We start from the raw sequence: 15,000 nt of genomic DNA, 5'->3' as shown, positions 1-15,000 counted from the left end.
ATCAGCCAACCTCCCGGGAGGGCCCTCGCGGGGGACAGGGCCCCCACCGCCCCACCGCCGTCGCAAGAGGGGGGGAGCCCCCAACCCTCAACCCGCACACCGTGACGAGCATCCCCCAACGACGACCGCCCGTCCAGCGTGCCCACCGCCACACCCGGTACACGCCCGGGAGGGGGCGGCAGCGCGGCCGCGACCAGTCAACCAGGGGGAGGCTCGGCGGAGGCGAGGAGGGGGGCACAACCCCGCCGGGATGGAGGGCGCGCCGGAGGCAGCGAGGGGCAGAGCCACGCGGGAGAGGAAACCGGGGAGAAGACCTCGGGCACGGAGTCGGGCCGCCAGGAAAACAAGCGGGGTCCCACCGCCACACGCGAGGGCGGTCCCGCACCGCCTGCGACGCCAACCCGGCCTCCGGTCCCAGCCCCGGAGCCTCCCACGAGACCCGCCGCCCCGCCACCACAGGGTGGCCCTCCACGCGACGAGACGCGCCTGGCCTCCGAACGCCGGCATGCAACGCCACACCTCGGGCCGGTCGAGTCCCACGACCCGGGCCTCTCACAGCTCCAGGGTCCGCTCGCTCGCCACACCGCCCGCGGAACGCTCCCAGGGGGGGCCGCGGCGGCCGCGCCCCGGGCCAGCGCACACGCACGCGGGCCGCCCGCCGGCTCGGGACCGGGAGCGGGCAGAGGGCCACTCGCAGCGGGCGAGGGGGAAAGAGGGACGGGGCCCCTCAACCCCCGGCCGCGCGAACAGAGCCCCACCGCCACCGCGCGCGCACACACGCGGCACCAGCGGCCCACACGGTGGCCCCACACGCGCCAGGAGGCCCGGCCAGGCCCAGCGGGAACCCTCCCCCGACTCGAAGGGGGGAGGCGCGGGCCGCGGTAGGCACAAAGAGCAGGCGCTCGGCCCCCACCCGCGGGGGGCCGGCGGACCCCTGCCCTCCCAGACGGCGGGGAGGGGGGGACTCTCGCCTACACTCACCACCGACGGTGGCGTAGCGCACAAGGCAGGGGGCGGCCGATGGGGGAATCCGGTACCCCACACGAGGCACGCCCTTCACAGATCGCTAGAGAAACGTTCCTCACTGAGGGAGGGCCGCACCCAACCCAGCCCCTCTCCCGACCGGCCGCCGGGACAACGAGGGGGGATCTGCGGTATGGGCAAGCACAAGGCTTCTCGAGCGTTCGCGGCCGGGGACACCCAAAGCCCCATCGCCTCAGGGGCCGGACCCGGCCCCTGCTCGGCGTCCCGCCACAATCGCTCGCACGCCCGAGCAGCATCTCCTTTTCCCCCACCGGAGGGAGGAAAGAGCGCGCGGGCGCCCGCTCGCCTAACACTCCCCGCGCCACTCAGCGCTGGGGACGACAACGCGACCCGCTCCCCCCCGGAGAGGGGACGGGCAACGCTGCCGGGCTCACCGCCTCGATCCCCCGAACGAAGCAACACCGTTCTTCCCTTCAGGCACTCGCCTCGGAAACCCCCGCAGACGGGGCGAGACCGACAGCGAGGCGGCGGCCGGCCGCGGCAGCGGCACCGGGACCGGGAACAGCACACACCGGCTCAGCCTCAGGCACCTCAGGAAACGACCCGGAGCGCCCCAGGAGCACCGAAGCAGAGGCGCGCCGTCGCGCCGAGGGAGCACAGCGGCAGCCCTCCCCGACGCGGGGAGGGCCACACACACGGCCCTTGGCCGCCCAGAGCGGGCGGCGGGCGGGAAGCACCCGCTACGTCAAAGGACCCCGGGAGCGAGGTCGAGGCCGGATTCCGCACCCCCGCCCTTCCCCGCACCGCGAACGGGCGGGGAGGCAAGGCGAGGGGCCCGCGGGCAGGACGAGAAGAGCTGGCCCATTCGCCATGAATGTCCGTCCCTCGCCTGGCGCGGCTTTGGTCCAGCCCAGGAGAGCGCAAAGTCACCACATCGATCAGCAGAGTGGGCGGGAGAGACCCGGGGAGCAGGGGGAGACCCGGCGAGGACCGCTTCTAAGAGGAGCCTGCTACGGCCTCGCCGGCCCCACACCCCAGGGAGAGCGGCCGACGACACGGAACGGGGAACGCCTGACACGCGGCTCGGAGCCATGGAAGCTAGCGTCGTCACACCGCCCTCGGCGCCCGCAGCGGGGAGCGCACGGGCGGTAAAGGACCACCCGCCACCTCCCCCACCGCCCTTCCGGCGCCAGGAGACCGGCCGGCCGGAGGTGGCACCACCGCGAGGGCGCTCCAGGTGCACCGAAGAGCCGTCGCACGCAGGCCCAAGGCAGGCGGCTCAAGAGGGAACGGGTCCGGGCCACCCCATCAGCCCAGAGCCCCGCACGCACCCGGAGGCCCAAGCTCCCTCCCTCCCTCTGGCGGCACACGCCAGAGGACACCGTGTCAGCACCTACCCGATGGCAGAAAACGGCCAACTCGGGCCAAAACAACCGCGACCGGGGCAACGGGGAACAGTTCACTCACCACTGCCGCCTTCCCCGAAGAGAGTCACGGTCGGCGGACCGCGAAATCGAGCCCATCACCGAGATCCAGAGCCCCTAGGGACAACTGGTCGACCCTCGTTGACGAAGGCGCAAGCAAGAGGCGGGGACCACCATCCCCAACGAGCAGGATCGGGGGGCGGCCGGGGAACACGCTAAGACCCACCACCGAAGGACGCCGCGCACAGCCATCGGGACAAGCCCCGGGCAGCGGCCCCCAAAGAGGGAACGCGGCAAGGCCGGGCCAGCACACCCCTCCGGCCCGCCCGGCGCAGCCCCGCGGCCAAAACCCACGAGAGAGAGGGAGAGGAAGCGGGAGAAAAAGAAGACAGAAGTCCCGGCGGCCGACCCAGACCGGGCAAAGCGAAGCCCGCGCCACCGAAGGAACCGCTCAAGACCGCCACCCGAGGCGCCCGCGGCCCGGACCGAGCAGGGAGAGAAGACAACCGACACACACACACTAAGCCCGCCGGTCCAATATCCCGCCAACGGGCCACAACGGCCCAGCCCAGCGCGACCGAGACAGTTCCGCCGGCGCCGCCCAGCTCCTGGAACTCCGTCTCGGCCACCGCCGCCGAATATCACGCCTTGGCGACTTCCGATGAGAAGACGCTCCCATAAAAGCGGCCACCAGGGGGAGCTCGACAACCGTCAACCAAATCCGGAGGAAGGGACGCGGAACCTCGGTCGGCGTCAGCGGGATCCGCTCCGCAGGGGTCGTAGAAAGTCACCCGGACACGTCCCACCAGTCGGGTCGCCCCGCCAGGGCCCCCACACACACACACAGCGGCGGGCGCGAGACGCAGGCAGGTCGGCCCAGCACCCCTAGAGAACCCGGCGGGGGACACGGGCGGTGTGGGACTTCAAAACCGAAACCACCACGGTGAAGCCACTGTTAAGACAGGCAGATTGCTAGGCCACGGTCGGATCCATCCAGAGAATGGAGGAATGGACACAAACGTGTAAAAACCCGTTGAAATCGGCTGCTTGGGAATTTGATCTGCTGGTCTTTGGGCTTGGGGTTCCCGCCTGTTTCCGTACCCCCCCCCCCAAAAAAAAAAAATGGGAAGATGAACAGCCTCTGAGAATCCTCCCTCCTCTCTGTCTGTGGTTCAGTGGCAGAGGGCCGGCCTAGCACATAGGAGGCGCTGGGTTTGAGCCTTAGCGCGGCATACAAAAAGGAACAAGTCGAAAGAAGGCGTGCTGTCCACCTACAACTACTCCAAAAATGAAAAAAAAGAATACTGATCATGATAGGAAAAAGGATTTTTCCTTGTGGAGTTCTATTTTGTCTGTCTGGCCGCATTATCTTTTTTTTTTTTTTTTGTCTGTTTGTTTGTTTGTTTTGTTTTGTTTTGTTTTGTTTTAAGAAAGAGTGAGAGAGAACTTTGATATTTAGTTTTTAGTTTTCGGCGGACGGACACAACATCTTTGTTTGTATGTGGTGCTGAGGGACGAATCCCGGCCGCACGCATGCCAGGCGAGCGCGCTGCTGCTTGAGCCACATCCCCAGCCCCTTTTTAAACTTTTACTTATTTTTCTTTTTTAAAGACGGGGGGGGGGGCGGGGAGAGAGAGAGAGAGAGAGAGAGAGAATATTTTGAATATTTTTTATGTTTGTTTTTCAGTATTCAGTGAACACAACATGTTTATTTTATGCGGTGCTGAGGCTGGAACCCAGCAGGACAGAGGAGCGCGTTACCACTTGAGCCACATCTCCAGCCCATGAATTCTTATTTGTATTTGTGTCTTTATTTATCTTTTTTTTTTTTTGGGGGGGGGGTGCTGTTTCTGTTGCTGCTGCTGTTGTTGTTTTCCCTAAGAAATGAGCATATTCTTGAATGGCAAGTCATTTTCCATTGGGTCACAGAGCCAAATTTTACCTTTAGGCACTTGGTAATCAGAAGCTGTAACGGGGCTCTAAGAGCGGCTGCCTCGGCTAAAAAGTGTGGGCCCTTGCCCCAGAGCGAAACAACAACAACAACAACAACAACAACAACAACAACAACGGGGGTGGGGGGGGGGACAGAAAGCAAAAAGAAAAAAAAAAAGAATCGAACAAAAAATCCAATCAATCCATGGGCCAAGGACCTGAACAGATACTTCTCAGAATTGGATTAAGACGCTCCTATAAAAGCGGCCACCAGGGGGAGCTCGAAAACCGTCAACCAAATCAGGCTGAAGGGACGCGGAACCTCGGTCGGTCGGTGTCAGCGGGATCTGCTCCGCAGGGGTCGTAGAAAGTCACCCGGGCACGTGCCACCAGCCGCCGCCTCTCCCCCTCCCCCAGGGTCCCCCGCAGCAGCGGGAGGCGCCGGCAGTCTGCCCAGCACCCCTAGAGAATCCGGCGGGGGACACGGGCGCTGTGGGAGTTCAAAACCGAAACCACCACGGTGAAGCCACAATTAGACAGGCAGACTGATAGGCCACGGTTGGATCCATCCAGACGATGTAGGGATTGACAGAAACATGTAAAAATCAGTTTGAAATCGGTTGCTTGGGAATTTGATCTGCTGGTCTTTGGGCTTTGTGTTTCCTCCTTTTTCTGTACAAAAAAAAAAAAAAAAAATTGGAAGATGACCAGCCTCTGAGAATCCTTTCTTGTCTAGGGGCTGTCTATGTCTTTGGGTCAGTGGCAGAGGGCCGGCCTAGCACAGAGTCTGAGCCTTAGCACGCCATACAAAAAGGAACAAATCGAAAGAAGGTGTGCTGTCCACCGACAACATACTACGAAACAGGAGAAAAAAAAAAAAAAAGAATACTAATCCTAATAGGAAAAAGGATGCTTCCTTGTGGAGTTCTATTTTGTCTGTTTGGCCATTTTATCTTTTTTTTTTTTTTTTTTTTTTTTTTTTTTAATCTATCAATATCACAGAGCCAAATTTTACATTTAGGTACTTAGTAATCAGAAGCTGTAACAGGGCTCTAAGAGAGGCTGCCTTGGCTAAAAAGCATGGTCTGTTGCCCTAGACTGAAACACCACATGCTCTGGGATAAATAAAGCTGGAGAAAGCTTGCCATCTCTACCTTCATTTTTATCTGTGTGCACATATTACGCACTGTTTCATCTAAGACGTAGCAGGGCAACAATATCTGTCAGCCCTAAATGGACCCAACCCCTGCCCTCCCCAGCCACACAGGAGACCACAGTCTGAGCAAGAGCACTTCACGGTGTTGTCATTCTGGTGTTGTGGCTCAGTGGTACAGCACTTACCAAGTACGCATGAGGCACAGGGTTCAATCCCAGCACCACATTAAAATCATCATCATCATCATCATCATCACCTAAATAGACAAAATAAACTTATTTATTTATCTATCTATCTATCTATCTATCTATCTATTTATTTATTTATTTATTTATCTGTTTGTTTATTTATTGGAGGAGGCCTGTAAACAGGGATTGAACTCAGGGGCACTCACTGACTACTGAGCCACATCCCCTAGCCCTACCTATCTAGTATGTTACTTAGAGACAGGGTCTCACTGAGTTGCTTAGTGTCTCACTTTTGCTGAGGGTGGCTTTAAACTCTGGATCCTCCTGCCTCAGCTGAGAGAGAGAGAGAGAGAGAGAGAGAGAGAGAGAGAGAGAAGCATCTGGGATGACAGACATAGGCCACTGTACTCAGTCACTTATTTATTTTCAGTACGACTTCAAGGTACACACAAGACAATCACTGCCAGGCGTAGGAGGAACATAGCACATTGATAAACAGTCAGATCTTTGAGGAAGCATTAAACAATCTTAAGGTAGTGTGCAAGTCATTCCATAACCTCAGAATACCTACATGAGGGTTGGGATTGTAGCTCAGTGGTAGAGCGCTTGCCTTGCATTCCTGAGGCCCTGGGCTCAATCCTCAGCACCACATAGAAATAAATAAATAAAGATAAAGACATTGTGTCCATCTACAGCTTAAAAAAAAAATGTTTAGAAAAAAATAAATAGATACCTATATGAAAACCAGAGAGAATTAAAAGAAAAGATGGATAAATCAATTATGGCAAAGAGACGAGAACACTCATCCCTTAGCAGCTGATGACATAGGCCATAAATAAATAATCAGTAACAAAGGACAGCAGAAGCACATCACGAACAACCCACACCTAATGGTCATGTTCAGAACACTGCAAGGCCACCACTACACAGCAGACCTTCTTCCTTTTCTTTTAATATTTATTTTTATGTGGTACTGAGGATCGAACCCAGGGCCTCACACACGCAAGGCAAGTGCTTTACCACTGAGCCACAACCCCAGCCCCAGCAGACCTTCTTTTAAAGTGAATACGGAATGTTTACCAAAGTTGACCATAGAATGGAACATAAACCCAATCTCGACAAAGTCTAAAACATGAAATCACACCACAACTCTTCTCTGAACACCACAAAAGTAATCTGGAGGTCAGGCATGTTGGCCACTGCCAGGATTCATTTCAGGCAGACTGATAGGCCACGGTTGGATCCATCCAGACAATGTAGGAATTGACAGAAACATGTAAAAATCAGTTTGCATCTTTCACAAACTCTTGAGAGGGGCAGGTCAGGGGTCAAGGTGAGATTGAAATACCCCCAACAAAGTGTCAACTTTATCAAACCAGTAGCCTAGATAAAGCAGGTACTTGTACTATTCCTTCTCTGTGCCATTTTGTTCTTTTTTTTTTTTTTTTTGGGGGGGGGGGGTTCCAGCCACTTTGGGTTCCTACCGGTTTGTCTGCAAGGGAAAATTTGTTTTCTGCCAGGCTGGGGTGCCAGTTATCAGGGCGGGGAAGTAAGATTCTTACACTAAACCGGGCTTGCTTGGGGCAGGTCTCAGTTCTAATTTACATAACAACAGGCAGTGCAAAGTCTCTCCCACTGCCCCTGAAGGAAGAAAAATATGGCCTCTCCAGGCTGTTCACAATTCCCAGCCTGTTTCGGATTCCAGTATGGTTTCCCGTATCTGTTTTAAGGGTCAGTTTGTCTCTCTAACTCTGCATTTATGGTTTAAAACTAAACTAAGAGGTTAATCTGGATATCACTTGTTTCAGAGCATTTGTTCAATGTGTCCACCAGCATTTAATTTCTCTCTCCTGATGTTCCTTAATAACCTGATTGCTTTGGCCTCCTTCTCCTGGATCATGTGTAACTTGTCCCCCCCCACACACACACACACCCTTTGGTATAAAAAGAAACCTAGGAGGAGATTGATCCTAAAGAAAAGGGGTGCTCCACTAAGTGAGAAACTGAAAATCAAGTGATTAAAAAGAGTTTGGTGTGGAGAAAGAGAGGGAAATGTGTGTGTGTGTGTGTGTGTGTGTGTGTGTGTGTGTGTGTGTTATAGAGAGAGAAGGAGAGAGTCTCCTGTACTTCAGGGTTTTTGTTTGTCTGTCTGTCTGTTTGTTTGTTGTCTAATAATTACAGTGTTTGAATTGGAAGCTCTGCCCTGGCTAATTCTTTCCAATTCTTACAAAGTAGTAACTGTGGTTATGTTCATTTCTGTTAATGATTCATTCTTCCTGCTTTTTAAATTCATTGATCACCCAGAACTTTTTTGTTTGGGGCAGGAGGGGTCCAAGTGCTTGAGAGAATTTTTTTTTTTTTTCCTGTGTCATTTGAATGGAGATTTGGACCTCTGACTAAGAGTAGAGTTTTCTAAGAGAAAAGAGAAGAGCTCTAAGGGAAAAGCAGGGGATTAGATTTAAAAAAAAAAAAAAAGCCTTTTGAAACCAAACTATTGTTAGGTAAAACTGCTTACTCTTTGCCCTGAATGAGTAGAATCTTAAAATATGTGATATGTTTGGGTCAGTCCCATGTGTCTTTGCGATTCATCATCATCTGAAGTGGCACCCCCCCCCCCTCTCTCCACTGAAAAGTCTTAACTGGGCCTCTTCAGAAATCTTCACCCAGACTGGTTTTAGGTCTGTCGGCAAAAGAGTCTCTGCAAAAGAATTCAAGGTGGATAAACTTCCTATTTTCGTGTCGCCCTGTTTACTTGGCCACTGGCCGAGAAGACACCAGCACTCCAGGTGCTGGACACCCCCTTACTAGTTTTTCACAAACATATCCAGAATAGTACTTTGAAGAAATGTGCAAACAAGGCCTCTGGCCTTGAGCTGGACTTCACCCAGAGGTCTACATTTTTAAGATACGAGAAGTTACCAACTGGACTCCATGGTTACAGCTGGCAGGGAGAGACTAGACAGGGGGGAAGAAGCTCTCCCCTTCTCAGGTGTTGTCCTCGAAGGGTGGGTTAACATGCCCAGAACAGTGAGAGAAAAAGCTGCTTTTATGTGAACTTCTGCAGACCATGAATTTCTGAGCCCCTCCCCTTACATGCTCGGTATAAAACTCTGAAACTACCTGAAGTCGGGGTTCAGGGGATTAATTCATTACAGCAAAAGCCGTGTCCTCTGAACCTGGCGGCAGCCAAATAAAACCGTTTCCCGCTCTGTTCGGTCGGTGCCTTGCCTCATTTGTCCCTACAACACATCCATGCAAGGAAGACTTTATCAAACCAGTAGCCTAGGTAAAGCAGGTTCCAGGTTGCTTTTTGCCACCATCACCAACACCAACCCCTCCCCCCCTTGCGCCCCCCCCCTCTTCTTTGCAACTGAGAGATAAGCTAACATGGGTCACTCTATATGCAATGAATACCAATAATTTCTTCTGATTTTTTTAAATTACACACAAACAAACAAGCCAAAAACCATGAAAAGTATAAACTATGTTACTGAGAATCAAGAAGAGTAATTCACTCATGTAAATTCAGAAATTCGGTAAGGTGGTTGTTGTTTCTGTTGTGGTTGTTGCTGCTGTTGTTTGTCCTTTTTTGTCTTTTTAAAAAAATTTTCTCCCAAGTGTCAAATCAAGGAAAGGGGTGGGGGGAGGTGGTGGGGGGGGTCAGAAAATGTAACAGGGGTCCACTTGATATGCTTTGAGTATAAGTCTCACTGCTCAGCCACTGAGGCTCATGTTAAAACCCATATCCTTTTTCCTTTCTCTTTTCCCTTCCTTCCGCCTCCCTAATCACAGGTGAAGCTACATTGACTTTCAGGGTGGGATATCTGCCCATTGGCTAACAAATATTTAGAATTTCCATCCAGAAAATCACTTTTTCTGTGTGATAACCTTGCTAGGTAGGCCTCGGATGCGTTAAAACAACAGAGTGTCAGCAGAGTCGTCAGAGTTTTGCTGCTGTAAAGGTTCAGTTCTTATGTTTTCTTATTATAATAAATTCCCCCTCTTCCTTCTGAGATGCTTTGCCTCTGAGCAACACCCCCCAACACCTACACCTCCCTCTCTCTCTCTCTCTCTCTCTCTCTCTCTCTCTCTCTCTCTCTCTCTCTTTACCGCAGGGCTCCATAAGTTGCTGAGGCTGGGCTTAGCCTTGTGATTCTCCTGAATCACCCCACATCTCTGCCACTGGAGATGTGTGCACATCTGGGGACTAGAGTAGTATGCTGTGTGTGAGAGATTTTTTTATTATTCAAAAGTCGGTACACTTAAAGACATATAGGTTTCCTACACGAGAGGTCACCAATTAATGCCCTTTTTATTAGAACGTGTATTGTACCGAAGCTCTAAACTTATCCCGTAGTCAGTGACACATGTGGAAGTTCTAACACCTGAATTCGGTGTAACATTCAGATTTAAAAAAAAAAAAAAAAAAAAGATCTGTGCTTGGGGCTGGGGATGTGGCTCAAGCGGTAGCACGCTCCCCTGGCATGCGTGCGGCCCGGGTTCCATCCTCAGCACCACATACCAACAAAGATGTTGTGTCCGCCGAAAACTAACTAACTAACTAACTAACTAACTAACTAGATAGATAGATAGATATTAAAAATCTCTCTCTCTCTCTCTCTCTCTCTCTCTCTCTCTCTCTCTCTCACTCTCACACTCTCTCTAAAAAATAAAAAATAAATAAAAAGATCTGTGCCATTAATGACCAGTTTTCACATCTGTTAGTTTTGATTGGATAAGTAAGGGTTTGTTTTGTGATCGTTTGTTGAAAGAACACTCCTGTAGCAGGCGAGTGGCACTGTGTCCTGAATGCATAAGAGTATTTGTCCACTTGTGTCCAAGCTGTTCACCTAGGTCCAACTGTTGGTGAGCAAAAACCACATCGTGGCAGTTATCTGGCCAGAGTCATAGATTCTTTTTTTTTTTTTTTTTTTTTTTAAGAGAGAGTGAGAGAGGAGGGAGGGAGAGAGATAGAGAGAGAGAATTTTTAATATTTATTTTTTAGTTCTCGGCAGACACAACATCTTTGTTGGTATGTGGTGCTGAGGATCGAACCCGGGCCGCACGCATGCCAGGCGAGCGCACTACCGCTGAGCCACATCTCCAGCCCCAGAGTCATAGATTCTGAACGTGGCTTCCAAAGTCAAAGGTCAACGACTGTATGTAGGACTTCTAGGCAACTGTGATGTGAAGATCTCTGGGCTTGTTGTACAATAAATGTGTCTGTGTTCCTTCAGCGCAGAAGGAAATGTATGCATTCTAGAATGCAAAGCTTGGGCTAGGGTTTTAGCTCGGCAGTAGAGCACTGGCCTGGGAGGTGTGGAGCGGTGGATTCGATCCTGATCCTGAGCACCACAGAACCAAAAACAAAGGGACAAACAAGCCAATAAGGTAAAGATATTGTGTCCATCCATCTACAACTCAAAAAATTAAAGGGGAAAAAAATTAAAATGCAAGGCTTAGCCAGGCATGGGTTGGGGGTTCATGTCTGTCCCCCACCCCCCACCCCCCAAGAGGATCAGGAGGAGGTTGAGAGAAGGATTGTAAGCTCATGGCGAAAGTAACCTCGAGAGACCCCTGTCTCCAAAAGAAAATTTGTGATAGTAAAAGCAAATGGGACTCTGTTTTGTTTTACTGTCTCCATTCTGTAAAACAACCAGGCCGAGTAGAAGGGTCATGACTGGGGCAAGATGTTCTTTTCCTTTTGCTATAGAAAACTTTAAGGACAGGGGACGTTGTTTCTGTAACTAGCCCCTAACGGGGCTATGCTTCTGTCACTGGAGTGGCTAGGCTGATTGTGATTGGCTGAGCGTCCCTCCGCCTGACTTCACTCTCCAGCTTCTGTAACTTGGCTTGCTTGCATTAGCTAGACGCCCCCTCCCTCCAAAACGTCCCTTTTGCCGGTTTCAGGCTTCTAAGGAGCACCCTTGCAATTGTTTGAGGCTGGTCAGGGGAACAGCTGTATGTTCTTCTGGTCAGTCGCCGCTAGTTGTGCTTTCATAAAGGCTTGATTCCTTTATACGCGAGTGGTCTGGAAGTCAGTTTTTGAAACCCCGGGACCAAGCTTTAACTAGAACAAGAACAAGCAAGCAAGCAAGCAAGCAAGCAAGAAAACAAACAAATAGATAGATAGATAAATTGAATATGAGGATGTGGCTCAGTCAGTGGTCAAGTGAGTGCTTCTGGGTTCAACTCATAAATCAATGGATTTACCAAAAATGTATAAAAATATCTTTATAAAAAGGGGATGTTGGTTTAGCTCAGTGGCAAACTGTGTGTTCAGTCCCCAGTTTTCCAGGGTCCATGATGAGCCTGCGTGAGGGAGGGGCTGGTTTCCGGTTCCATCCCCACCAAGGAAACCCTGACATGAGTATAGGGAGATGTATTCGGCTATTGGAATGCCAAGGGTAGAGTGATTTCCATGTCGATCTCCCCCCCACACCCCCCCACCCCACCCCGCCCTGCCCTTTTTCTGTGTGGGCAAGGTCTCTTCTAGTGTCTTGATTTCTTTTATTTATTTATTTGGCCTAGTTGTAAAGAATGCGTTTGTGTTATTAATTTCTTTTTCTCTGGAGCTGAGGATCGAACCCAGGGCCTCGAATATGCTAGGCGAGCGCTCTAACGCTGTCCAGCCCAGCACGGGAGGCATCTTTTTGTTTGTTTGTTTGTTTTTCTTTATTCTTTTTTTCCCCTTTCCCATGGGCACTTTGAGATGAGATTTCCTTGCCTGTTTGGGTTGTTTGAGTCTCTCTTTGTTCACTACTTTTGTTTCTTTTGTGATGCTAGGCTGGGGAAGAAACCCAGGGCAGGGCCTTGGGCATTGGTCCACAGACGGTCTTGATTGCTGGGCAACACCCTCACCTTTTTTCCTTTGTCTCTTCTTCCCCAGAAAGTAAACCCAGGAAGGGCCTCCCTCTCCTTCCCCCAGGCCCGAATCCATCCTGCTTGGGTTTGGTGCGCAGACAGGTACACACTGGAGACACACACAGACACACACACACACACAGACACACACAGACACACACACACACACACACACACACACACACACACACACACAAACGGGAAACATCACTGTTTTGGTTTGTTTCTCTCTTAACCTCATCCAGGCCCTCCCTCATAACTCTCAGGGGTGGGGGAGGGAAGGTGTTTACCTTGGACCTCTAGTGGTGACAGCCTTGGGAGCGACTACTGCTGGGGAATTGGAGTGAGTGGGATGGGGGAAGTGTAGGATTATAGTTCAAATTCCAAGGGTCAGGCAGAGGCACAGAAGCTATCTCCTAGGTGGGGCATGTTAAAGGCTAAGGAAAGTGATCAGATACCAGCGGTATGTCCCCCCCACCGCCCAGTGCTTCCAGGACTTTACTGTGTGTGTGTGGGGGGGGCGGGGGAACAACAGAGCGGGCACTGAGGCCCTTGCCCATCTGTCTTTCCAGGGACTCAGTAGGCTGAGGGAAGAGAGGAAGACATGACGCGGCGGCTTGCAGCTTAGTGATCTGTACATGGATATAGATATAGATATCTAAGTCTGTCTGTCTATCTGTCTATCTATGTCTATACATGTAGATAGATGATATCGAAACTGGAAATGGAACTCAGGCAGGCCTTGCAAAATGACGGTAGCTTTGCGCCACCTAGCGTTCAGTGACTGCAACCAACGAGGCTGCCCTTTTGAGACCGCAGACCACTCACTCACTGTGAACTCCCAAGTTCCACAGGGTGGAAACATCCAAGTGTATATGCTTGTGTTTCTGACCCGGTGGCAAGATGAGATCCGACTGAAGAAGCCAAGCAAGCCTAAAACGTGTGTCCCACCTTCACCACTCCTAAGTGTGGAGGATTAGCCAACTGAGAAAGCCTTAGGGGAGGGAGCAGCTTGGGTCCGTCCGATAGGGGACACGGACGGACAGCTGGGAAAGGGAAGGACCCTGAGTAACTGCACAGTTGCTCTGGGATCCAATTTTACCTGTAGACCTACTCGGCGATATATAAACCTCAGCCAGCCAGCCTGTGCTGCATTTTGTCCTGCCTTTATTGGTATTAGGTATTTTCCAGAAGAAATGGGGCGGGGGGGAATTTCCCATCTCGTGTCTCCCGGGACTGAATCCTCCTTGTCCACGCTTTCCCTGAAGATCCTTTAGAGATTCTCCACTTCGAGATGGACCGATGTGTGTGCTGCTGCAGGTTTGACAGCCATCCAGGAGGAAAAACCACCACCACCACCACCACCACCACCACCCCGGGGGGGGGGGGGAGTCCCAAATCTCCAATACCATCACCTTTGTCATCATTCCACCATCCTTGGAAGAAGGAAGTCGATCCAAAGGTCCTGGAAGAGAACAGTAAGAGTAGTGAAAGATCAGAATGGTGAGACAGTGTCCAGCAACCACCACCTCAGCTACTCACAAGAGAAAGTGAGGTCCTGGGAGTACTCAGGCAACCTCCAGAGACCTCGAGCTTTAACCAGCAAATAGAGAGACAGGAGAGGGAAGGGGAAGGACACCCCCCTCACCCCATGTGATAACACCACCACAGGTGAGCAATAGAGGGACACCCCTTCTCAAAAAAAAAAAAAAAAAAAAAAAATCGAGGTGTAACTCCGTGGTGGTGGTGGTTAGGCACTTCTGGATTCAATCCAGGGGGAATCATATCACCTTTCTTCCCTGTTTTAGGCAGACTTATCTGTCCTTGAGTCCACGCCCAGCATAGTCAAGGATGTCATGTAGACTTTGGAGACCAGAGGATGTCAGAAATGAGTCTTATCAAAAGTAAGAAGCCGAATTACAACTGCGGCCAGGAAGAAGTGCAAGGTGGCCTTTGAATCTCCTCTACGAAACCTCCTGTTGTTGCTGAGGTGCAGAATCACAGTCTTTGGGGACCAGAGTCCCCATGTTTTTGCTTTGCCAGCGCTGCCATAAGCCTTTTTTCCTGTGTCTCAAGACCTTGCCATCCTTATTGGATTGGGCCAAGCTTTCAGCAACAGGAAGAGGGGAGGGAGGGAGGGAGGGAGGGAGGGAGGGGGGGGGGAGAGAGAGAGAGAGAGAGAGAGAGAGAGAGAGAGAGAGAGAGTGGGAGGAAGGGGAAGGGGAAAACTTAGGGGCTGGGTGTGTGGCTCAACTGGTAGCATGGGGCGCCGGGTTAGATCGCACCAAATAAAAACTAAAATAAATAAGTTTAGGGCTGGGGATGTGGCTCAAGCGGTAGTGTGCTCGCCTGGCGTGCGTGCGTGCGTGCGTGCGTGCGTGCGTGCGTGCGGCCGGCCCGGGTTCGATCCTCAGCACCACATACAACATACAACCATGTTGTGTCCGCCAAA

Source organism: Urocitellus parryii, chromosome 10 (assembly GCF_045843805.1).
Source record: "Urocitellus parryii isolate mUroPar1 chromosome 10, mUroPar1.hap1, whole genome shotgun sequence".
Classification (NCBI taxonomy): domain Eukaryota; kingdom Metazoa; phylum Chordata; class Mammalia; order Rodentia; family Sciuridae; genus Urocitellus; species Urocitellus parryii.
This window is presented reverse-complemented; position numbering follows the sequence as displayed.